The 17752-nt window shown below is 45.8% G+C and overlaps 1 protein-coding gene across 2 annotated transcripts in view; it reads right to left on the bottom strand.

Annotated features, from left to right (window-relative positions):
* The window catches only part of LOC135383160 (uncharacterized), a 359001-nt gene that overhangs the window by 52300 nt on the left and 288949 nt on the right, over positions 1-17752 (bottom strand). Inside the window, exon 1 of one of the 2 annotated variants that reach the window (XM_064612754.1) lies at positions 11778-11991. The exons of the other annotated variant lie outside the window; for it this stretch is intronic. The gene's annotated coding sequence lies outside the window, so the exon portion shown is untranslated. Of the gene's footprint in view, positions 1-11777; positions 11992-17752 lie in introns of those variants that run through there. 2 annotated transcript variants of the gene reach the window in all.

Here is a 17752-nt window from a genome sequence, read left to right as displayed (position 1 = left end):
ATGCGAATGAAAACACAAAAGCGACTAAAAACGTGACCTCATTTGTGTGTACCATCAATATAAAGAAGCCACCCGTGACCTTTGTGAAGGAATACGGCTTTGTCAAACGGTGGTATTCTCCACCTGCGCAGTTCTGGTTTCGAAATGTCTGACAACGTCATCAAACGTCACGGTGATGTTTCTTTCGTAGAGGTCCATTCATCGTGGAAGCAGACTCGTCCCTCCGACAACCGAAGTGCGAGTACTGTAACCACACGCCAGGTTCGCACGACAACAAAAGTGGGATTAGTAAGCACGTAGTCGTACTTTATCCAGAATTACGATTTTTGTATTCATCTTTACATTACGGCAACTAGTTTGGTCAGTAGCTCGTGAAACTGAAGGAAACCAAACTCCAGAACTCTAAATGACAGCAACCAGTACGAATTTGAAGATGCAACGCTTGGTATACTTTTTAGCGGTAGAGCTAAGAGAAATACAGCAACTGGAATCTGGGACTACAGCTCCGTCTCTAGTTTCACATTACTATTCCTCGCCTAATGTGTTAGAGCTCGCTTCGCTTTTCAGTGAGTGAGTGGGGACTCTAATGCGTCTAGTGATGGATTTCGCTCAGGTGATGAAGCACGTCCTGAGACGCGTTCTGAATCAGGATCTTGTCTTAGAATATTGGAAAGCTTCTTTTCTATCAGTTATTCATAGTGAATTTGAAGTAGAAGAAAGTTCGTACGAATATGTTTGTGGCTATGAAATTCGAATTAATAGCTTTATGCTTCTCTTTCTCTTCTTTCTTTTTTTTTTAGCATGCAGTGCCATGTCGGCTGAGTTGGGCTGAATACAACCTGAACAACAACAACCACTTTATTTTGAGATGATGAATGGGGAGTTTCATCGCCAGGGGCGATACTCTACCTCATCGCTGGTGGTGATGCGGGGAATGAAATAATGAGCCCTGTCACAATAAGGATCCAAGTCCTATGTGGTGTCCAAAAAGGTGAAAAGAGCTTTGAGCTGAATCGGTCTCAGAAGACCGATTCAGCGTCGCTACAAGATCGAGTCCGGGACAGCGCAACTACCATTGAATTACCAATCAACAGACTCATCGTCGGGGGCGGCAAGCTGTTAAATGTCCCGAAGAAGATGACAGCTCATGGCGTCATGGCTCGCGTCACCATTCTAAGTCGTCGCCGCGCGACTATATCTCGTTTATTCTTTCACTTGCTCTTGGTGAATAAACGTCGTGTCCTCTTCCTTGATCGCTGCCCTCTCTTCCACAAACTGGTGCCGTGACTTTCAAACCTCTCTATTACAAACAATAAGTGATAAGTTATTTTACTGTGATGAGGTGACGAGAAGTATGCAGACATGATATGCTTGCGCACCATGCACAACCTCGGAAACTACCGTAATTCCATGCGTATAAGCCGCACCGCAGATAAGCCGCAGACCCGTTTTTATGAATGTTTTGAAAATTTTCGAGCAGATTAGCCGCACTCGCATACAAGCTGCGGGAAATATGACGCGACTGATTTGTGCGACAAAGGAGACCATAGAGAAGGCCATAAGCCCTGTGGTCCACACTCCGGGATAATGCACGGTGTACAACAAAGGAGGTCATTTCTAGTGTTCTACCAACATCGGATTGTGCCCTTGTTGCGTGTTTTTCATGGATCGGCGGGTCAGTGGCCTTTCAGAAGTCATGAATCACTGTCACCACTTTCGTTGAAGCTGCTTGGGGGAAGTCACCATGCAGGAGGTCAGTCTACTCGAATGTGGACGCGCCCCTGTTACATACTGCTTGTGCATTGGCAGAGCGGTGCTGTTCCAAAGACATTGTCGGCCCTTTCCTTAAAACCGGTGTATGGGGAAAACACCAGGGAAAAATAGTCATCAGATTAGTCGTACCGGTGGATAAGCCGCCGAGCGTCCGTGAAAAACAAATCGCGTGTAAGCCGCGGCTAATACGCGTGAAATTACGGTAGGTCCCGGACAGCGCAGTCAACCCGTGTAATAGTTCCCAACCTGCTGCCTCCCACATCGCATACAACAACATGCGAAGAGAAACTAGTCAGTGTTGAGACTAAGGTAACAGCTTCTGTCCAATGTTTTATCATTGCATAATGTGGATAACACTAGTTTGATGAAAAATGTGACATATATATATATATATATATATATATATTTGCGATTCCACACCTGCTCGTTCTGTTGCAGGGGATAGTGCTCCCAACAGGGAGCACCTGCTCTACCAAGGGGTCTTGCCCTACCAAGGGTACTGATGAATGGTGCTCTGAAAGGAATAGGGAAGCTGGCGGAAATCAAACTTCCCTAGAATAAAGAGAAGGACATTTCTGTTTTTAATTTACGTGTCAACAACAAGAAAAATGCAGGGAGAAATATACAATTTCCTGTTAATGGCCGTACAATATATGCGACCCGTTGCAGCTGAACCCATTTAGAAGAGTACTTAGTTTTAGTGTATACTACAACTGTTGCATCTATTGCGGCAGCAGGCACCTAACCTTTTTGCGTGTTGGCTAATATATTTCCAGTATTATCTGTTTGAATAAACATATTTTATTCTAACTTGGCAAACACACTTTCGGCACAAGTGTAACGACTATACCAGGGCACACACTAGAAGGCTGTATGCTGTGAATAAAAGTGCCCTCGTTATCTCTATAGAGGCATCCCAGGCCGAGCGAACACTGTGCCCATGTACGATAGATCGGTAAAAAAAGTGCATTAAAAAAAAAAACTTTGCTACGGGTCACCTAGCTCAGAATGTGGGCATAGTGTTCGCCGGAGGGCGCAGGTGCTCGATCAACAGCAATACCAAAGCACGAGCACTACTCGACCTGCAACCAAGCACAACTGCTGCACATCCAAAAAAGTTAAAAGTCATGTCCAGATAATCAAGGAGTACAGACAAGGACAGGCGGCTCAAGCGGTACTCGTCCTGCAGCCAAGCATGAACGCTGCGCCTAAGGCACGGAAAAGTCATGCCGAGTTCACCCTCTCACTGCCCAGTCATGCGAGACAATCCCAGCGTTCACGCGCATAGCCAAACGTAATTTCAAAAGCGGATTCTACGAGTAACAACACTGACGCCAGTGCCAGAAGTGAAAGGCCCAGGGAGTTTTTTTAAATATTATTCTTCCCACATTTCACGGAATTTTCCAAAGGAACTGGCAGAGACAATTACTGACGTTGTGCGCGTCAAAGGTAAACTGTCCGCAGCAGTCCTAACTAGCCTCGTCTAGCAATCTGAAACTAAATATTTCGACTTGGGCTCAACGGTCATCTAATAGGACCGGCGACTTAACGGAACATACGCGACTTCACAAAGAAGATGGCACGCAGAATAACTCAATCGTTGGAAGTGATGAAGGAATTCTTACGGGGCAAGAAAGGGAAGCGGCGTAGCGAGATATGGCCTCAGTTTGCTTAGTCGGTCCATCGTTTACGATAGGGAGTCTCGGAGAAAACAGGGAGGAAAAGGGAAGAAAGGATATATGAGCAGCCACGAGGGGAAGCACTTTATGGACACGACCGTTATAAGTTAGGCACGGTCGGCCGACTATCAATGTCCTCGGGGAAAGAAGAGGGAGAGGGCGTATAAAGGAGAAGGCGTGCGGACCGATAGCGACTTTAGTGGAACGCCCGAAGAAAAACGTAGAACCCTTGAAATGGCAAGGTCGGCCACGAAAAAATGAGGAGAACCTTATCAGGTTTTCCTCTGGCTGATTTCTTTGTTGTTGATTACGATGACTTGGTGAGTGAGTGAACGTGCTAACCGAAGCTTTTTGTTGTAGGTCTCCAGGGATACCAATACCTGGGCCAAGTGCTCAGATAGTTCTCCCCAAACCCAGTTGTTCGTTCTCATGGGAAACCTTAGCAAAATAATTAAGAACTGATTCATGTTAGCAACGCCTCAGAAATAGTTTCCATATTTATCAACCGTTAAGGTACAGATGTTATAATAACGTTATGCACTCGCATGTAGCGGGCGTCTTGCACCGACATCGTGCTAGGCGTAGACTTGTGCGAACAGAGACTGCATAATAACGTTGCGCACATTTCATGGACCACTAGGGAATCAAGAAATAACATATCCGCCCGGGACTATCGGGTACCCAAATTATCATGCAGCATGAAGTAACCTTGTCCAATTGTGCATGCCTTATGGGTAACAACAAGAACTAGACGTCGACGACGACGACGACGATGATGGTCCGTGTTGTCGGATGTATGTATGTAGCGCGTTTTCATGCTATGCTTCGATTAAATGAAGGGCTCCCTCATAGCATTGGTTTCTGTATGGATTGATGGACGTTTAAAGGGATGGTCGCATCCGGAAACCCATCTATGCCACCGATACCACGATTTTCTGCATCGGCCTACAATCTACCAGACTATGTTTTGCGTCCGAAAAGTGTTTAGCTATTAAATAAACGAATTGTAAAGTCAGTGCCGCTTCCGCGGCCGTAGAAGCTACGGCGGCGTGATGTGGTCGCGGAGATGTGGAGAGTGGAGTGGAGCGCGGCGCTCAGAGAAGGCAAGGCGCCGTCGAGACGCCCCGCCAGCACGGCCGCGGCATTCATTTTGTCAAGTTCACGCCCTCATTGGTTCTTAGGGAGTGATGTATTCTCGTTTTTCCAGAGAGGGAAATCTGGAATACTCCCAACATCCGGCGTTCCATCTTGTCACGTATTCCGTCAAATAACGTCAAACTACACCACAATTTAGCGTGGGATTTTCGATACCGTGGTCAGTGATCCAGGAGGCATAAATGACACTACAGTTTCGGAATCGAGTGGAACGAGACTTGTGCGTAACGCGTTACTAGTAATTGCGTTACTTGTAATCAATTACGTTTTTGAGTAATTTGTCGCGTAATCAGTTACTTTACTGTCAAAGTAATTTTTCGAGTAATCAGTTACTTTTCGGAGTAATCGATTACTCAGTAATTGATTAACTGATCTTGCAGATAAGTTAATGCCTAAGTCTAAGAATGCCTAAATAAGAAAAGTTCTGCCCCAAGTCAAGCCCCTCGTGCCGTCAACCTTTGCTGGGTCATTGTAATAACGTTACTAACGTTAATAACGTTGTAAATACGTTACCCTAATATCTTCCTACACCAGTGTGGTGGTACCTGAACCTTTGGAGAAAGCTACTGTAACTAGGGTATAGTCATGGGGAAGTTCCACGCAATGTTCTTCCATAGTCTGCCAACGTCTTCTCGGGCGATCAGTGCAGTAGACCTACAGATCTACCTGTCCTATGCATTTTTGTTTTTCGTGTTATTTCAGCTATTCCACTGTTGAATCTTTTTTTTTCGCATGCTTTCCTTTTCTGAGGCACACAAAGAATGGTATAATTTGCGTGAATGCAGAGTAACGACGGGAGTAACGCGCTACTTTTCCACTCGTTACTCAATTACATTTGGAGTCGAGTAATCAGTAACGGTAATCAATTACTTTTCGCGTAGAAGTAACGGTAACGGTAATCAATTACTTTTTTTCGAGTAACGGGCACAAGTCTGATTGTGGAACGGATGGGACGCGTCTTTTAAGAGGAATATGGAAATACTTCGTAACACAAATATTGCGTAGCACTGGTTTCTGGAAACTGGAAACGCGTTCCGTAATTCGCAACCGTAGAGAGACATGATGCAGGGTTCTCCCCTTTTCATGACGTAAAAAGGGTGAACAGGAAAGTGGAGCGCGCCCAGTGTCGTCCATGGCACAACACGTTGCGCGGTGGAAAAGTTTTCTTGCACTTAAGCAGTAATTGCGATGAAACCCAAAACAAACAAGCGAAGAGCTGGCGTTGTATGACATATTATGCTACTTAAAAACTACCATACAAAATTGTTGGATAAAATTCCCGGACAATTCTTGAGAGTACACTTCTACCGTCAACGTTCCCTCCCGTGTGACTCCATGTTCAGCAGCTTCCGCCTTTTACTCGCGGAAGTAGCGGAGCAAAGTGAAGACAAACTTGACGGTTACACTTTGGACATTGTCAAAACACCCTTCGGTAGGCTTTATTCGATCGCACACAACTGAGCCGTAGGCAAAGTGCTTCGAGCCTTGCGAGGATAAGACGGGAACTGAGGATAAGGTCAAGGAAGAGAAGAATAATGACGTTATAATTCGTTTGAGTTAATTATGTGGTATTTTATACAGCTATAACGGGCCAGTCTGCGTCTTTATTGCCGAGCATGTGTTCATGGGTATGATAACAATAGCCATAAACAGACGAAGACGCATGGGCTCAGGTTGGTGCAGTGCTTGTGCCTTTTAGTCTATGAGGTGCGGAACTGTGAAACGCTATACACGAATTGCGATCCGGTGACAAACGTAATATAATTAAGCCGAATGCCGAATGATGACAGTGTTGAATAATATCAGTAAGAAACAACAATGGGGACGTAAGTGTCGCTAGGATCGGTCTGATTACGTCAGCAACCCTACGCTACACTCTTAAATTTAAAACACCCTTTAGGGTGTAATCCGGGTGTAACTGGGGTGTAAACTAATTTTTACTCCCAAATTACACCAGCTCGAAGAAGCATCCTGGGATGAGGGGTGTTAAATGGGTGTAATAATAACGTAACACCTTATTTACAACGTCCACTGAGCTCGGGTGTAAAAGAGGCGTAAAATGGGTGTAGCGGGCATAGAGCTTTTACATGAACTGTATTTCTTTTGAAAGCACAATGATATGCTTCATGTTACCTACAGATGCATACAATAGGGCACCTCAGTAGAAATTTTGAGTCTACACTCTAAATCCTGTGACGAACATGTGCCGGTTAAAAAAGTTCCCTCAGAAAGTACAGCCGGTACACAGCCGTAACCGTCTGGAAGCAGCCGTAACAGCTATCAAATAGCAAGCTCAACGATCCCTATCGCCAAATATGTGTGCCCCGCTGAATAATATGTGTGCCTCCTGAGCCGTATACTCGTGTGCTTGTCGAATAATCCGTGTGCCGGCTGAATATGTGTGCCTTCGCTGGAGCGTACTACGTTGTTCTGCGCTCCGCCCGTGAGGAGTGACGTGGCACCGCGTATTCTACCGCAGTGCATTCGTCGCTGCGTTCGTGCCTGTTATGTGCGCTGCAACCTCGCCTTTGAAAGGACGACAACCTTGCTTTTTAATTACAAGTTTAATGTTTGCTTAAGGTAAGTCAACCTGGCTGTGATGCAACGTACGGCGCCTGCGTTTTACTTGTGTTTAACAATCGTTCTGTTGCAGACGATGGACACATTGCAAATGGCGGCAGGAGTGGATCGGCTACATCGGTGAAGCGACGATTTATATTACAAGCGAGGCTAATTGTATTCTTTCGTTATAGGTGAACGTGGGACTGTATCGAGTGCAAGGACGTGAGTTACAAAAAAGCTGTAACATTCTAGCATAAACGTTTGAACAATACCAGCGTGATGTTCACTTCGGTTTCTTTACAGATAGTGTCCTGTCTCAACGGTCACGCATATGCATGCAGAACTGCAACTGCTTCTCACATCGAAGAGGGGTCTGGTGCCACATGCTCGGACAATTATTCGTCGGCCATTTCGTTTGAGGAACTGTCGTGTTCGTCACTAAGGATGATCTTGGTTGAGCTTTGCAGTGCCAACCTGGTGCATCGGAGGGGTTGTGTCCATGCAGCGTGTGCTCCATATGTGTGTGTTGGGATTAGTGAACCGTGTATGCTTTCCATTCGGCCAACGATGATGTACTGGATGAAATTTAAAGGTATGTGCACTCCAATAAAATTTTGTGTTTCAAGTTCAATGTCCTTGGTGCATTTTTTCCCCAATTTTCTTCTTCTTCTTTTTGTTTTTTTTGCGAAGCCTGGAGATCATTTTCTGTTAGAGAACTCGAGAGGCATAATGTGTTGGTACAAGTATTCCTTCATTGCGTCCGGTACACTGTGGCTCCTGGCTTCAGCAGCGATGTCATACCAGTTGTTTCAGGGGGCACAGGGCACCTACAGCTTTCGCAGGCTTCGTCTTGAAGTCTTCTCGTGCAGAAATGTGCCAGTTGATCAGGCGGCACCTATCTGTCAATGGGTTTAGAGTGTACATTTTACCTATTTAAGACGTACTCGTCTGAAGATTGGGTTTCGGGCTTTCACAGCATTCTGCAGCCTCTGTCAAGAGTCGTTGCAAGTAGTAAGCAGCAGGCAGGTCGGGAAAAATCTGCTGTGCCTGTTTATTACTCACTACCTGCAGCATGCCGCAGAAAGCAGCGAAACCATCAAACCCAAATGACAGACAGTATGTCGCCAGCAGTACATGTCCAGCTTAATATGACTTTTTTTTCAGAGCATTCAAGAAAACCTGTGAAGCGAAAAAGCCGCTGCTCATTGCTCGCTCTTTCGCTGCTCCTTGAGGGCACATTAAGCTTTGGCACACTTTGATATACTGGCGTCAAGAGTTTTAAAGCAGTGTTGTCCAGCAGGATTTTACATCATCCTTGTTGAATGTTTCTTTTAAGACCCCAGAACTAAGGGAGACCGAGCTTCGTTATGCAGTGCACAAAGCAGGTGCTTTGTATCCTGGCAAGCAAGAGTTTCATGCCATATATAGCTTCGGTGGTAATTACGGTTCTAGTATTGATATGTGGTGTTTGTCTGGTTTGGCCTCATTAGCAATACAAAGGATTGTAACTGCGGTAGCAATTGGACCTCAAGCACTATAAAATAAAGAACCTGTATACTTAACCTACGTCTGGACTTTTCCTTTCAGGTGCATTTCCCAAATGCTGCAGTGGCTGTGCATGTGATGCTCGTGGAAATTTCTTGTGTCCACAGTAATTAGCAGAGAGGCACTCCCCTGAATTATGTATGAGTAATTCAACTCCTCATTTATTGGACTGCGTACATGTGCATAGATTCACAGTTTCTGGCTGCTGGCATTTGTGAGAACTATAGCATCTATCTCTCAAGTAGCACATGTATTACTTGACAGATACACAACACCTTTTTGAAGGGTGTAATATTACCAGGGGTGTTAAATTACACCCTAAAGGGAGTGAGTTATAGCACTTTTGGATTACACCCTAAAGGGTGTTTTTGAAGTAGCAAATTACACCCTTTTTTGAGGTTGTATCCGGTGGAAAAGGGTGTGATATTACACCCTAAAGGGAGTGAGTTATCACACTTTGGGATTACACCCTTATTACACCCTAAAGGGTGTAAAAAAATTAAGAGTGTAGAATAGCTAAGAGAACAAAATAAGAATAAAAATGGGAAGAAACAAAACAAGTAGTACAAAACAAGTTTTTGCCATTAAACATTATTACGAAGTAGAAGAAAAAGAAGTCGAAAAGCAGTTGCAGATGGAATTCAATTGATAAGAATCACGAGAGGTGGTGGTGGTGGTGATAGGGCTTGCCGTTGTCGGCCTCACGAATCACGAGAGGAAAACACATGCACTGCACGACACTGGCACGAATGACCGCGGTTGTGGTGGTGGTGATGGTGAAAGGGCTCGCCGCTGTCGGCCTCGCAGAGGTGGGCAACGTCACGACTGACGCCCTGGGGGAATGTTCGTCCTGGGCCGACTTCTAAGGGAACTGCGCCGACCCATGTCTAAGAGCGTCTAAGGAAAACCAAGGAAAAACCCCAGACAGCACAGCCAGCACCGGGATTCGAACCTGGGTACCTCCCAGTCTCGACGTGACACGGCCAGCACGCTAACCACTGAGCCACAATTGGCTGCAGTCATCTAGTTCACTAGGTGTCTACCAGTCGGGTTCCTTCAAAGAAACGCTCCACTTCTTGCACTACACCCGCTTGGTGCTACGCCGTCCGAGGACCGATAAATTTTTTCGTCATCGAATAGTCATCAAAAACTCACATTTATGTAATGTTCCAGGAATGAAATGGCAGAGACGGTTGCCACGAGATCCCAGACAACGTCCGCAGCTGGAACTGAATATTTCGGGCTAACCGCTAAATTAGTTTTGCTACTTAATTTAGCATACGCGGGGAATTTACCAGGAAATGAAGTGGCTGAAAACTAGGTATTTATTAAGGAGTGTTGCGCAGCATACTGGAGCGGTTCTCATATATGTACGGTGAAAGGTAGAGACAGAAACGAATATTCGTGCAGCACTTAATTTGAGCTTTGAGTTGTTAAATTAAGTATGGCGATCCTCATAGACAACAATCGCTTTCTAATCGAAGCCGGTTACAGTGTCGGAAATCGTTTTACTTTCCGGAACATATCATCTGCGGAATGATCTGTCTCACTCGTGCACCCAGTAACTCGTGATGCTTGCCGCCGTGATATTCACTTGCGTACAGTAATGCTCCTTCCAGGGGCTGACTGCGTAATGAACGTAAAACATGCTAGTGCTTCATCCCACACATGATATTCTTCACTTGTTAGTATTCTTTAAAGGAGCACTAGCCTCAGGTGACCCCCCAGTTTGGTATTCTTGCGCGGCGGCGTGTCCTGCAACGAAAAAAAAAAAAAGAGCTCTTGCGAAAGAACGAACAATGGGGGTGACCTACAGAGCGAGCGCGAGACGTCTGTTCCGCACACCTTTAAAAATTCCTCCACTCACAAACAGCGTACCGGAGAACGAGGGAAAGTAACGTGTTCCCAGGGCACGTGACTCTTGACGTAGAGCGGCACAGCTCAATCAGGTACAAACGGCCCGTGAGCTCAGAAGAAAGAAAGAAATAGAAAAAAAGGCACGGGGACTTCCCTACGTCACACGAGGATCGTGCCGGCCGTACGCGACTGTATCTCCGACTGCTTTTTATAACTTTGATTGCGCTAACAATCAAACTTACAGAGAGCGAAAATGTTTTGCATGGTGACCCCTGATGGTAGGCTTGTCGAATGAGAGAGGGTTTCGGGCCACGTTAAATGTCACCTCATCGCGCAATTTCTCGCTCTGGACACTACCACGCATATTTCAAGCGCTCGACGGACGCTTCTTCTAAGCTGCGACCCTGCGAGACAATCTTTCGATGCAATCTTTCAAATCAAAGAGAATCTTTCAATGGTTTGCAACTTCCTGTCAGAATGACGTAAGGGAAGTTGAGATGTCACGTGGATTTACGCTTCCGCTCCGAAGTTGTGCTGGAGTCGCATAGCGTCAGCGTGTTTTCAACGTGCGTGTTTTCGGCTTTTTCAGTGGAAAAAAGGACATAAAATGAATCGCGTACCCTGGGATCCAACGCCTCTGGAAAAATGTAATCAGCGTAAAAGAAAATCGAATTAAGGGATGTAGGCACGTGTCGCCAAACGCCGTGCTGTGTACTTACCAGGTTGAACTGTGCGTGGCTGTAGTAACGTTAGAAACTCATAATGTCAAAAGGATTTCATTCAACTCCCGACTTCGTCTCAAACTAAATGGAAACACTACACGCGCATATGATCCTCAGAGTACAGAAGATTGCTGTGTAGAATGCTGGCCTGTACACTTTGTTGTACGATATCTGAAATGTTACTCGTTATGAGTTACTCAGTTTGAGACCGTGTTTGTGTTTGTCTGTTTTTTGTCCCTACCTCGTCTCGGGTTTTCAAGTCATGGATCGTCACCACCAGCTCGCTTGCTAAATAACTTTCCTTTTGTTATCTTTGTTATGTGAAACGACAAATTGACCGCGTTGTAACGGAACATTTCGCAGAGCAAAAGATCGCGATTTCAAAGCGCGCGCCAAACGCAACCCAAAACGTGCACGAAGTGTCACAAAATCTGAACTTTGCCATAAGAAACGTGTGTCCGAAATATTCGTTAAAGTAACTTACTTGCTTGATGGGTAGCCTCTCCCAGACGATCTCATCTTGGTTGTCGTTTAAGCTACAGTTTATAAACTTTTGCTTTACTCCAGTTGAGCGCAACTAAAATTTCGAACCGGAAGTTCGGAGTCCCAGCATGCGAAGCGCCACATTACAAATTGAAAGCCACCCATAGCATCTTTCTGTCATTCGTTTCTCCAAGGCGACAAGCAGGCGCAAGCCACACGTGTAGTACACGGGTTCTCCCATCACTATAGAATGTTCTAACCGCTTGTTGTCATAGGGCGCTTTCATGCGCTCACGTTCATCGTTGAACGGTCGCTTTGACGCCCGTTAATTACGCTCCGTGCAGCCGGTGCCTATCACTTTTCTCATTTCGCCTCATGTAGCACTCAAGCGAAGCAGTGTGCCGTTGACATGTAACTGACGCGCAGGTGAGACTTCCTCTCGGCGTCCTTCCTTGCGGATATCTCACACGATAGGTGCGTCTAAAACAAGCTCGCAAAATATGCTGGATCGTAAGCTAAATATTCTGTGGAACTGTGGACCAAATTCGGAAAGCGTTATCGTTCTTCCTCAGTAAGGGCGGCTTCCATGAAACGTTGGTGAACGTTGCGTCCTTCCATCTCACTAAAAGAGCTAAGTACAGGACGACACCCTACGCAAAGCGCTACTTTCAACACGTTAATGCATCCACATTCAAACCGCTGTTTCGATGTACGTAGCAGGTACTCCTTCTCCCTTTCTGTCAAGGCAACGCTTTCTGAGCTAAGACACGTGTCACCCGCTTCCCCTATCAAGAAGGCTTTCCTAATCTCCCGTTCCCTCTGTTTCTTATGCCTTCCTCTAATCCTTCGAACGTAAGACAAATTTACTTGTCTGCTTTTTTTCTTGCTATTTTTATGCTCCATTAAACGCATGTTAGGCATCGACAGTTTTGCCCAACGTAAGATCTTCCACAGCCGAACGAAATTTCGTAAACCACGTTTGTTACACACTGCACATCCGATTGCTGATGCCTTACAACCCGGTTGGCCTTTTTTTTATTTCCGATAGTTGGTAACGAGGCGAGCTTCATGTTCTGTCCACATACAACATTTACCTGTATGATCTTGCCATTCTATCTTAACCTGTGCGATATCACGTGGATGTAGGGAGCAACAACTGTCCTATCTCTTTGTATTTACCAGCCTCGGACACACACTGAGAATCACACCCCTGGAATACCCCGCGTCCAACAACCTCGTCACCTGTTTATCAAAGGCTTCGTTAACCTCATGGTAACATGACCTTTAAGCACACACACAAAAAAAGAAAAAGCGAACGTTACGTCAATTGCTGAGTAACGAATCTTTATTTGTTTCTTCTCTGTCTTTGCTATTTGGTACGTACTTGGGGTGAAAGAAATCGGTAGTCAAGAGAAAGGTACAACATCTGAAACCAATAAAAACCCAAAATCCATGAAGAGCGAACCTTTGGGCTTCTTGGTATAGCATACCAACATAGCATATAGCTTGTTGGTCAGTCTGCGTCTTCTCGTCTGCCTTCCCTGCCTCGCTATCCAAAACCCATGGTTTTTGCTTCTATATAAATTCGGCGTTCTTGGGTACATGAATTTCTAGCAGTACTAGAGCGCCGGTAACTGCTGATCTTTTGAAATATTCCCATTGCAGAAACTTCGACCTCTAGCTGCTTAAATGGAAGTGGAAGTTCCATAAGGAGGTGGCAGTATCATATAGCAGAGCTCATTTTGCAAAGACGTTCAAAATAGAGGTCTTCCAAATGCCGTTCGCGCTCTGTCGCGCATCCGCTAGCACACACTTGATTTGCTACAGCAGTTATCGTCGTGTTGACTGCCGACAGGATTCCACACGCGGTGCAGTCTAACAACCGAACTTCACTGCGCCAACCACTGCCACGAATGATATGGTTATCGCTTCTGATTCGAAGAGAGGGGGGGGGGGGGCGTACGCCTTTTAGCGGCAATTTGGATATATCAGAATTGCCACAAAAACACGAGGGCTCGGTGCTGCCTCCAGAAGATCTTCCCTACTAAACCACTCTTACGAGAGGCGCCCTGCTGGACGTGGATTCTCTCGTGGGTGACCATTTTAAAGACTGCACAAACCAAGGGCCAAGGCTGGCGGACCGATAACTATACTGAAAGCGAAGCTGCGCGACTTTCACATTCCACTTCGACGATGGTAATTCGCTGTGTCTTGTTCTCTGGACGGGAAGTGTGATTTCACATTATACGTAAGAGCACGTTTCTTTTGAAAAAATGGCTAGGAAGCAAGCGAGCTGGTGCAGATGATGCATAATGTAAAAACCCCGAGGCTAGGGAACACGAAGGGACAGACACAAACACGAAGTCTCAAACACAGCTCATCCTAGTCTCGGGGTTTTTACATTATGCACGTTTCTTTTGTTTCGTTTACAGGAAGTTGATTTGCAAGATATCACTCTCAGTACAGAGACAGGAGAGAACGAATCACTGGCGACGACATCGCTGACAAACTTTTTTCAAGTGTATCGATCATTTTGGGCTGAGAGGAAAGCGGGTGCATATTATCACCGACGCGCTGGATCGAATGTAAAGCGGCCTGCCTCATTGGCCAAGACTGAGCAGTACTTGTGCGAGGGTCATACCCTTCATAATATCATTATTGTGCACGGTTTTCCGAGACTTCCAAAGCTGCGGCCACTTCTCGCACAATGTCGTTCTACAGTGCGTGCAGTTCACTATAACGCTGACATACTAGGGGGCCATGTCGGAGAAGAAACAAAAAGTGACATTCTTTCACTTGCAGAAGTTGATAACGACGAATGTTACCCGCTGACGCCAGTGGCGACGAATCACGAGCACCAGTGCAATGTCTGCGAGAAGGCACGTAACTATAAAATGCGTGACGCCAACTCGCTGGCAGATCATACTGAGAATGTTTGAGAGCATGGCAGCGAACTATGATCCTCTGAAAACGTTGCTATCCATGGCAGATACTACCAGCATTGGACCAAGTCAAGCAAAATGACGAGCCAACTCCTTCGGTTCTGTGCCTCGGCTCAGTGAAGTGTGCTGCGAGAATGAGACCCATCAGCGTCTCCACAAGATACGAAGAATGAACGTGCGACAACCCAATAAAGGCGGAGTCACCTTACGTGTAAATCTACCCCTAATTTAAGGCAGGTCGGAAGTCAATACTTGCCAGAAACTCCATTTATTTTATATGACTCGAAGTAAACTTTATCCTTCATTTAGGGTAGTACCTTATCGTGTAGAGGTTTTCGTACATATTTTTGACGAAACGTCCGGTGAAGACATTCTTCGTTATCGAATTCAAACACTCACACACAGAGAGACTGCCGTCGCAATATATACTCCCACGGCGTCCACACTAGTTTCCACTTACGACGATGTCCCTTATCAGTGTACACCGCTTCTGGTCTGACGGACTCTCGTCTAATTTTCTATAAGCGCTTCAGAAACGAACAAACGCGCTTCCGAGCCCAGCGCCAGCTGAGGAGTCACTAAAATGCGCTCTTGGAGAGGTTACAACTTTGCTTCATTTCGCCTCTTTCAGTTTCGCCACCGAGTTCTCAAGTGTCTACGATGAGTGCAAACTCAATTTTACTTCACGGCTGAAAACCCTCGCCTTAAGAGGCAATCCCGCACAACGATATCTCTTCTTCAAGCCACATTAGATGTCCTTTCACTGCGGGGTTTTCATCACTTGGTCGTGGAGCGCTGCAGCTGACACTGGCCGTGTTTGCGGCCTCTCTATGGCGAGGGATCTGAGCGCTTGACGGGTGCCCTTCATTTCCTAGCCTTTCAACAAATAGGAGACATTCTTTCCGTGCAGATATCCATTTCCTCTCGCCGTAGGTGACATTCTGTCCTGCGGAACAAAAGCACATAGCTCGGTATCTGTTTCGAATGGCTGGGAACGTGATACGACTTCCGGAGGTACCCTTACTCTGTGCCTGAAATTGTGTGATTTCAAACTTTGCATTTGCGCCTTACTTTGATTTTGCTTGAGCAAATGTATGGTCATAAACATTGACTGGATTATAGGAGAGAAGTACGAAATTTCGATTTCGAGTTGAAAACTTTTGGTCTACAGTTTGAACGGAAAACCACAAAACAATCGTTCCAATTAAAAGGGCGAACAAATTGACAAAGAACGCTTACCCTCATCAGGCTTATACGCTCTTTCATTTGTACAGTTGAAGTCTAGGCTTTGGTCTAGACGGTTTCTCTTTGACAGGACAAGAACAACAGTACTTCCCGAGATATGGGTACTATTTCAGTACTACGTGCTTTAAGCTAGACACGCTTCTCTCACTTGTGGCATATGAACTCTAATCGATCAATACAGTACATCATTGCTCCCTACGGTGCACATTGCAAGACAGTGACAAGAAGTTAAAAAATTATTCCTATTTCTATGACGGGCATTCAGGGTGTTACCCTATGAAAGTCTACCTCCGTGCCGGTATGCCGTGCTCAGAAATGCTAATAGAAAATTGTGTACTCTTCATATAAAGTTCTGAAGGACATTCGATCCTGCTAGATTTAAAAAAAAAGAGATGAGCATCACAGTGGAAATTGGTAATGCCAAACGCACGAATGCCATATTCCAAACAATCAGTGTTGCGAAGGGCTGTTGCAACGCGGCGGGGTGACGCGTAGCACTCGAGCGCGCAGAATTGCAGTGAGCTGTTTTGCAACAACGGCCGCTTCAATGTTGTGCTCCTAGAGAGTAGCATCTCAACTTCGCTTCGCAACACCACCATTTCCATTTTGACCGTTTTCGAATACGGCATACGTACGTTTTGCGTTATAACTTTGCACTATGGGGCTCAATGGCTTGGAAACTTACGAGGACTGAATGTCCATCAAAGCTTTATATGTAGACAGCACAATTTTACATCTGCACTGAGTAATTGCTGAGCATGCCATGCTGGCATGGGTCGATTTTTACAGGGTAACGCCCTGTACTTCATACCGAAACACTGCAGCCCCCACTCGACGACACGATCTGCTCCCGTGACGTAAGGGGGCATGCCACGTTATTCCAGCGTTCGAAGTCCACAAAGCCAAAGTCAGAAATTGTAAATTCAGAGCTTATATCTGCGACGTCTGAGAATGGCAGTGTTTCAAAGTAGCATTTCACTGAACAACCTACCAGATTCGCGTGTTTTTGATGATCGTCGGAGACGTTTTAACGAATGAAACGCACATTTTAGCTACGGTTATTCTTAGCAGGACGGACGTGCTGGAGCACACAAAACGAGGCCACGTTGGTTAGGTCATGGTCAGGAGAGACCTATCTGTAGTGAGACCAATGTGGGTTCAAGTTTGCCGAGGACAGTTCCCCCGCGTGTTGTGGGCGCTGCCAGCGTTAGATGCGTTTGGGATCTTTAACACGTGGATTCTGAACTAAGGGATATCGGGATACCTCCGACTTATGGGGTCCCAGTGTGACCTTGGTGTACAGTAGTCAGCAGCCATGAGAACCCACCCATTCGGCATTCAGATCGGGCGGCATCATCAATCATTTAGGGCTTTAAAAGGAGTTAGAGGGAGACTTTGAAAAGATTCGAGAAAAAAAAAAGGTGAGCATCATACCGAACACGAACCAGCCCCTCGATACCGACTACATTAATTTTCCGCGAGTAATAAAATCGTTAATGATGACAATAGCATTCCGAAACCGAAATGCGAAGAGCAGAAAACAGAGCTACATACTGCGGCGGTTTGTCCGGAGCACCATACTGTGACGTCACCCGGCAGTGTCGTCTGCTTCCAAACCTGCATCTTTTCCCCCTTGTCGGATGCTGGATGATGTCAGCAGTGTGTTGCTTTCAACACCCTTTCGCTTCACAGAGGCGAAGCGCTCGCTTCGTAATAAATTCGGTTAATCAAAATCTGCGCAGTTTTCTACCGATATATTTCGTACACATGTTCCTGACATCCCAAAGAA

The sequence above is a fragment of the Ornithodoros turicata genome, chromosome 2 (assembly GCF_037126465.1).
Source record: "Ornithodoros turicata isolate Travis chromosome 2, ASM3712646v1, whole genome shotgun sequence".
Classification (NCBI taxonomy): domain Eukaryota; kingdom Metazoa; phylum Arthropoda; class Arachnida; order Ixodida; family Argasidae; genus Ornithodoros; species Ornithodoros turicata.
This window is presented reverse-complemented; position numbering and strand designations above follow the sequence as displayed.